This window comes from Eriocheir sinensis, unplaced genomic scaffold (assembly GCF_024679095.1).
Source record: "Eriocheir sinensis breed Jianghai 21 unplaced genomic scaffold, ASM2467909v1 Scaffold519, whole genome shotgun sequence".
NCBI classification, from domain to species: domain Eukaryota; kingdom Metazoa; phylum Arthropoda; class Malacostraca; order Decapoda; family Varunidae; genus Eriocheir; species Eriocheir sinensis.
The window spans coordinates 233,335-238,334 of record NW_026111853.1 but is presented as its reverse complement, the minus strand read 5'-3'; the positions used below and the strand labels follow the sequence as shown (position 1 = coordinate 238,334).

Genomic DNA, 5,000 nt, shown 5'->3' with positions numbered 1-5,000 from the left:
GAGAGAGAATGTGAAGGGAACGAAAAAGATCAGATGGATAAGAATAGATTTAAAAGATGGGGCAGGCTTGGGCGGGGCGGAGCGGGGCGGGGCGGGGTGCGAGGGCTTAGCTAATTCTTCTCTCTCTCTCTCTCTCTCTCTCTCTCTCTCTCTCTCTCTCTCTCTCTCTCTCTCTCGTTGTGGATGTCTGAGGAATCGATAGAGAGCCGGCCTGTCCCTGCATACGATAACACTGGGGAAGTCTATCTATTTCTCTCTCTCTCTCTCTCTCTCTCTCTGGTTAGAAGGGAGAGGAACGAAGAAGAGGGAGAGACAGAAGAAAGGAGGAGAGAGGAAGAAGGGAGGAGGAAGATAAGAGCAGGGAGAGGAACGAGGAAGAGGAAGAAAAGCGGAGGAGGAAGAAAAGGAAGAAGGGAGAGAGGAAGAAGAGGAATAAAGAGGGAGGGTAAGAAGGGAATGATGAGACAGGAAGGAGAGATGATGCTGAGAGAAGGAAAAAGGGAGAGAGAGAGAGAGAGAGAGAGAGAGAGAGAGAGAGAGAGAGAGAGAGAGAGAGAGAGAGAGAGAGAGAGAGAGAGAGAGAGAGAGAGAGAGAGAGAGAGAGAGAGAGAGAGAGAGAGAGAGAGAGAGAGAGATATGAGGAGAAGTAATGAGAGGGGAGAGAAGGAAGGAAGAAAGGAAGGCAGGAGGGGAAGGAGGAAAAAGGAGAGAAAGGGGAAGAGAGGAGGAAGAGAAAACAGAGAATAGAGAAAGGAAAGACGCCTAAAAAGAATGAAGGGAGAAAGAAAGAAAGAGGGAAGTAAGAGAAAGAAAGAGAGAAGTAAAAAAGAAAGATAGGAAGAAGTGAGAGGAGAGGAGAAGGGAAGAGAAGAAGCAGTGAAAGGAGGGAGGGAGGGAAGGGAAGAGAAAGACCAAGGAAGGAAGAAGAGGAGAAAAGGAGGAAAGAAAGACAGGAAAAGAAGAAAAGGAAAGAATGGTGAAAAAAAGAGAAAGAAATAGGAAGGATGGAAGAGGGAGGAAGAGAAGAAGAGAAGAGAGAGAGAGAGAGAGAGAGAGAGAGAGAGAGAGAGAGAGAGAGAGAGAGAGAGAGAGAGAGAGAGAGAGAGAGAGAGAGAGAGAGAGAGAGAGAGAGAGAGAGAGAGAGAGAGAGAGAGAGAGAGAGAGAGAGAGAGAGATTTACATAGATTTACATAGAAAATCAGACCACACAGACCCCATGGTCCAGACTTGGTGGTCTGTCCTTAAACCTAAGTGATTTTACATTAATCAGAAGACTCCAAAACGTTGCATTTCTACTCTAGTTGATATTAAGTTGAAGGAAGTGACGGTCGAGCTTATTTTTGAAGGAGTCAATCGTGTTACACTGGACCACTGATGATGGGAGCTTATTCCATTCTCGCACTACAACGTTGGTGAAGAAAAATTTGGTGCAGTCTGAATTTACTTGTCTACATCTGAGTTTTACGCCATTGTTCCTCGTGCGCAAAGTGTCATCGATCATAAACAATGTTGATCTGTCTACATTCGTGAAACCATTAAGTATTTTAAAACATTCGATCAGTTTTCCTCGGAGGCGACGTTTCTCAAGAGAGAACATGTTAAGGGTAGAAAGCCTTCTTCGTAGGATTAGTTGCGCAAGGAAGGGATAAATACGTTGCCCGACGCTGAACACCTTCTAATTTAGCAATATCCTTTGCATGGTGGGGAGACCAAAACTGTACCGCATATTCCAAGTGGGGTCTGACTAAACTGTTGTAGAGCGGGAGTATTACATCTTTATTCTTAAATAAAAAAGTTTCTTTTAATGAAGCCCAACATTCTGTTCGCTTTATTTGCTGCATCGATGCATTGCTGTGAGAATTTGAGGTTTGACGCGATTTTGACCCCCAAGTCCTTGACGCATTGAACGCTTTTGAGTTTAACGCCGCGCATTTCGTAATCAAACTTTTTATTCCTCGTTCCAACTTGAAGGACCTGGCACTTGTCTACGTTAAAGGGCATCTCCATCTATCCGACCGTTGAAATTTTGTGCAAATCCTCTTGGAGGCTTTGCCTGTCTTCGTCAGTGAGAACCGAGTTACCAATCTTTGTGTCGTCTGCAAATTTACTAATGCGGTTATTGAGTCCAACATCCACGTCGTTGATGTAAATAATGAAGAGCACTGGGCCAAGAACCGAGCCCTGAGGGACGCCACTAGTGACAGGCGCCCACTCTGAGTTAAATCCGTCAATCACTACTCTTTTTTGTCTGTTGCTCAACCAATTCGCGATCCATTGGTTTACCTGACCGTCAATACCTATTTGTTTTAATTTGTAAAGTAATTTATGATGCGGGACTTTATCAAACGCTTGAAATCAAGATAGACTACGTCCAGTGATTTGGTTACGTCATAAACAGTGAAGAGGTCGTTATAAAAGGTTAATAGATTTGATAGGCAGGATCTTTTATATCGTAAGCCATGTTGTGAGTCCCCAATTAATGAGTGGCTTTCAAGGTAACTCACAATTTTGTCTCTAATTATGCCCTCAAGTAGCTTACCTACAACCGAAGTTAGACTAATGGGCCTGTAATTACCTGGTACTTTTTTGTCTCCTTTCTTAAAAATCGGTGTCACGTTAGCCTTTTTCCAATCTGAAGGGACAATGCCTTGTCGCAAGGACATATTGAATACGGTTGTGAGGGAGGAGAGTATTTCGCTCTGTGTTTCTTTCAGCAGAGTTTGATATACTTTATCAGGTCCAGGACTTTTATTTGTTTTAAGTGATTTGAGGGCTTTAAGGACTTCATCGGGTTTTATTTCAAAGTTAGACAATGCATGCTCGGGATTTACATTAGTACTGGTGTTGGTGGTGGTGGTGGAGGACTGTTATTATTAAACACCGAGGAAAAGTAATTATTTAATAGGTTTGCAACGTGTTGGCTGTCAGTCACTAGTGCACCGTCGCTGTTTATTAAAGGTCCAATTCCACTTCTGATCGCCTTTCTGTTGTTTATGTAACTGAAGAAGGATTTCGGATTATTTTTACAGTTGGCTGCAATATTTACTTCATATCTACGCTTTGCCTGATGCACTAATCTTTTACTCGTCGCCTTGCATCATTGTAAAGTCTAATGTTTTCGGGCGTGCTTGGTCTTTCTTTAACCTGTAAGACAATTTTCTCCTTGACTGAGTGTTTAATTTCGCTATTAAACCAAGGTGGACTTTATTAGTGTTAATTGCTTCGCACAAGGGGACAAATGTGTCCTGCTGAGTGAGTAAGTGATTTTTAAAGTTTAGCCAGGCGTCCTCTGCATTGCCGTCATCTGATAGGTGCATATCTCGTAGTTTTCGTCGGATTTCTACGAAGTTGGCTCTTTGAAATTGGGCACCTTAACTTTATTTTCAGTCACCGATGTTTGAGCTCTAATGTCAACGCGCACTAGTTTATGATCGCAGGAACCGAGGTGTTCTCCTACCGTGACATTACTGACTAGGTTATCTTGGGTCGCTATAACAAGGTCAAGTATGTTATTTTGTCGAGTTGGTTCAGAAACCATTTGGCTTAGATAATTTTCCTCAAGAAATTCGATCATTCTATGGACTCACCTTCTGTACCTGACAGTGTCGCCCAGTCGATATGGGGGAGGTTAAAGTTCCAGTATCAGTGAGTCGCTGTTATTAAGTGACTGCCTTAAGACGCTGTACATTTCAAGATCGCCATCAAGTGATTGCCCCGGAGGCCTGTAAGTGACAGATATATTTAAATTGACTTTTGCAATGTTTACTCGCACGCACAAGTGTTCAACGTTACTGTTTCTTGGTGTTTTGTCAGTAGGTTGCAAGTAGCTTTTGACAAAAAGGGCGACACCACCCCCTCTACGGTTTACACGATCATTGTTGAAGAATCTGTAGCCATCTATGTTATATTCGGAACTTAAATCAATATTAGTGGTGTCGATAAATGTTTCGGTTATAGCAATTACGTCAAAGTTTTCTGTCAGAGCAAGACATCGCAGTTCATCAAATTTGTTTCTTAGGCTACGCGCATTGAAACTAAGGACTCTTAGGTTATCTTGAAGCTTGGTAATAGAGGTACTGGAGGGTTCAATGTTACGAGTCTGTTGCGGTGTGAGGTGTCTATTTACACGGGCGGGATGGAAGGACGTGGCTGAGAGTCGTTTTTTGTTGTTCGGGCGTTACGTACGGCGTTGTTGAGGAGCCTTCCAAATCTGGCTGCCCCGATGGGGACAGGTGTATGCTGTCCCTTTGAAAAGTCTACTCTGGCCGTAGAAATCGTTCCAGGCGTTAAAGAATTCGACGTCGCCTCCGCAGAGAGTCTGCAGGCGGTTGTTGAGGCTGAAGGCCTTACTGTAGAAGTCGCCCTCATCCCATGTCCGTGGTAGAATTCCTGAAATCAAAATATTAGGGGATTTAGTCTTATACTGCTGGATGAGCCTACGGTACTTGTCCAGCAGTTCCTCAGACCGGGTCGTGGTGACGTCGTCGAGAGAGAGAGAGAGAGAGAGAGAGAGAGAGAGAGAGAGAGAGAGAGAGAGAGAGAGAGAGAGAGAGGAAAAGGAGGAAGAAGAAAATTGAAGAAAAGGGAAGAGAATGGAGGAAGAGAGGAAGAAAGGAGGAAGGAAAGGGTGGAGAGAGAAACAGCAATGAGGAAGAAAAGAAAGGAAGGAAGAGAGAGAGAGAGAGAGAGAGAGAGAGAGAGAGAGAGAGAGAGAGAGAGAGAGAGAGAGAGAGAGAGAGAGAGAGAGAGAGAGAGAGAGAGAGAGAGAGAGAGAGAGAGAGAGAGAGAGAGAGAGAGAGAGAGGAAGGGAAGGTGAAAGAGAAATGGAGGAGGCGGGAAGAAAGAAAGAAGAGGAAGGAAGAAAGGAAAGAAAGGAGGGAGGAAAGAAAGGAGGAGGAGGAGGAGGAGGAGGAGGAAAAAAATATTGGAATAGTTATGAGGAGAGGAACGCGAGGAGGTGACGGGAATGGAGGAGGAGGAGGAGGAGGAGGAGGAAAGTA

The 5,000-nt window shown here is 44.1% G+C and overlaps 1 protein-coding gene across 1 annotated transcript in view; it reads right to left on the bottom strand.

Annotated features, from left to right (window-relative positions):
* The window catches only part of LOC126992916 (synaptotagmin-12-like), a 25,794-nt gene that overhangs the window by 9,755 nt on the left and 11,039 nt on the right, over positions 1–5,000 (bottom strand). The gene's annotated exons all lie outside the window — the stretch shown is intronic.